The sequence below is a fragment of the Mastomys coucha genome, chromosome X, assembly GCF_008632895.1.
Source record: "Mastomys coucha isolate ucsf_1 chromosome X, UCSF_Mcou_1, whole genome shotgun sequence".
NCBI lineage: Eukaryota > Metazoa > Chordata > Mammalia > Rodentia > Muridae > Mastomys > Mastomys coucha.
This window is the reverse complement of record NC_045030.1, coordinates 126,460,958-126,463,969: the sequence shown is the minus strand read 5'-3', so window position 1 is coordinate 126,463,969 and position 3,012 is coordinate 126,460,958. Positions and strand designations below refer to the sequence as shown.

The 3,012-nt window shown below is 32.8% G+C and overlaps 1 pseudogene; it reads left to right on the top strand.

Annotated features, from left to right (window-relative positions):
- The window catches only part of LOC116093935, a 7,715-nt pseudogene extending 6,680 nt beyond the window's left edge, over positions 1-1,035 (top strand).
- Positions 1,036-3,012: the final 1,977 nt, after the last annotated feature.

Below are 3,012 nucleotides of genomic sequence, written 5' to 3'. Positions count from 1 at the left end.
AAAGTTCACATCATTATTATCTCTTCAGAATAGTTTTCTGTTCCTTCACTGTCAATTATGTTCTTAGACCTTTAGAAAATATCTAATAAACTGGATCCTTTATTTTTTAATCAATTTTGCCAATCTACCTCTTTGATACCCAGACCTTAGAAATCCAACTACTTCCTTAAGATCATCCAACATTTGGATGAGTATTCAAAATGCTTCATTGTGGGAACAGACAATGTAGACTTCAAGCAGATTGAGCAGAATTGCAGTACCCTTGGTGGGAACACTATGGTGATGATGTTTAGGAACATCATGATATGCCAGGCCACTTAAGGACATCTTGCAAACAACCCAGCACTTGAGAAAGTATTGCCTCATATCTGGGGTGATATGGTATTTGTCTTCAAAAAGGAGAACCTCACAGAGATTAGTGACATACTGATGGCCAGTTAACTGCTGGATACCACCTGTGTTTGTGCCTTTGCCCCATATGAGATCACTGTGCTAGCCCAGAACATTGGTCTGGGCCTGAGAACCTCTTTTTGTCTTGGCTTTAGACATCCTCACTAATATCTCCAGATGTTCCATTGAAATTCTGAGTGATAAACAGCAGATAAAAACTGAAGACAAAGCAAGAGCTGCAATGCTACACTGACAAATATGGTGAATGTTTTTTCTCCTTTGAACTGATCATCTAGCAGGTGTTTGATAATGGCAGCATTTATAGCCTGGAAGTACTTGGCATCAAAGAGCTGACTCAGCAGTCACTTTCTAGAGGGTATCTGAAGTATTGCCAGTGTTTATCTTCAGATTGTTTATCTGAATCTTGCCTCAGTATCATACCCTATCATCAATGAATACAAGTGACTCCTGGCTTTGTCTTTGGATACCTAGTACACCTTCCCACATGCAGAAAAGATCAAGGACTTCTTGGCTGATCTATCTGTGCTAGTGGCTGCTTTTCCTGTTGCTACTGCATCTTTAGCCAAGGCTGAAGCAAAGGAAGAATCAGACAAATCAGTTGATAATATGGATTTTTATCTCTGACTAATCCCATCAAAGCATCCAACTGTGCCATATTCATTTGAGAAACATGGAAATACAGGCTTTTATTTTAAAAGAAATTATTGCCAACAATTCACATTAAAAGTAATTTATAGCTTGATGCCATATTCATTTTTATTACACAAAACAAAGCAAAACAAAATAAAACAAGAAACATAAAATTTTAAAAACATAGCCAACCCATACTAGGCAAAAATTTTACTCACCATTTTGTAACATTTTTCTATCAATCTTAGAATTTTCTCCTCCGTTTTATCTTTTGCTAACTTCTTTTGTGTTTGTTTGACTTTGCCTTGTGCTATACAAGATTTTATTTCTACCTTTGTTTTAAGTTTATTATATTGCTTTCCTTATTACCAGCACAATCACATATAACATCATCAAATTATTTTAATGTATTTTAAGGGGATTTGATTCAAGGTATATATATATTTATATATATTTGAGTTCCATGATTCTTTTTAATGTCAGTGGTGTGATTTCTATCCTTAAATATTTTAAGACATTTGTATATTCCAATAATTATTTTATGAAATTTAAATACTATAGAAAAGAAAGTGGAGTAATAAGTAAATAGTATGCTACTATTAGTTTACATGTATATAAATGTACTTAAATTTATTCAGAACATATACATTTTTATATTTTTAATCATTATATTGTGCTACTTAGATTTGACTTAAAAATACCTTTTAGCATTTCTTCTAGGATTGTCTAGTTGTAATAAACCCCTTTAGTTTTATTAGTCTTAATATTTCAATTTATTCTTTGTTATAGAAGAATAGATTTGTTTGTTGTACATTATTTAGTGAGCAGCTTTTTTTTCTGGTGTTTTATATATTTCTTTTGACTACCAAAGTTTCTAAGATCTATATCTATATCTATAATCTTTTGAACATGGATTCCAAGTATAGAAATATTGAAATCGTGTTACAATGATTGAAAGTAAGTCCCTTTTACCCACTGAGCTACTTTGTAACCCTGTATTCTGGAATTTAAAAATAGACCATAGAGTCAGGTAAAAAAATTAAGTTTCTTGAGAAGTCCAAACATATGTTAGCTTTGCTTTATTGTTTTGGCTTAATACAATAAATTACGATTTTATGTGTCTTTCATATTATGCATTCTTGCACAATACAGAGTGCTGATTGCGGTGGTTTGAATATCCTTGGCCTATGGAAAGTGGCACTATTTGGAGATGTGGTCTTACCAGAGGAGATGTGGCCTTGTTAGAAGGAAGTGTGTCACTATGGAGGCAGGCTCTGAGGTTTCATATATATGCTCAAATTTGGCCAGTGTGACACAGTCTCCTTCTGCTACCTCTAGATTATTGTATAGAACTCTTGGCTTCTTCAGCATCAATTCTGCCTACACACTGACATGCTTCCAAACATGATAATAATGGACTGAATCTCTGAAACTGTAAGCCATCCCCAGTTAAATGATTCTTTTGTAAGAGTAGCTTTAGTCCTGGTATCTTTTCATAGCAATGAAACCATAGGACACTAATGAAATCAAGCAAACCTATCACAAAACTTCTTGTGCTATATAATATATCTTAATTGATAGACTCTTGGATAGCAGAACAATCCAAGTGTTTTTCTAAAGTTATTTTTACTCTGTCTCTATGGTAAATGTGGGAATTACAGACAAGAGTTCTCTAGTTTGTCATATGTCTAGTGTAATTTCTCCATTATTGTGTTAATATCATTTCTTTATTAATACTGATATTGCTTTTACTATAAAATCAACATTTGTTGATATTATGAAGTTCTTTAAAGGTTTTATTAATTTCATATCCCAATTTCTGACTGTTCTGAGTATTAGTATGTGACATTCTTTATAAGTGAGGTCTATTTAAATTTAACTGGTCTACTATTTTTTGAAAGAATAGTAAATGTAGATTTCACCAAAGTCAATGACTAACATTCTTATAAGATTAATAGAGCACTGGGAAAC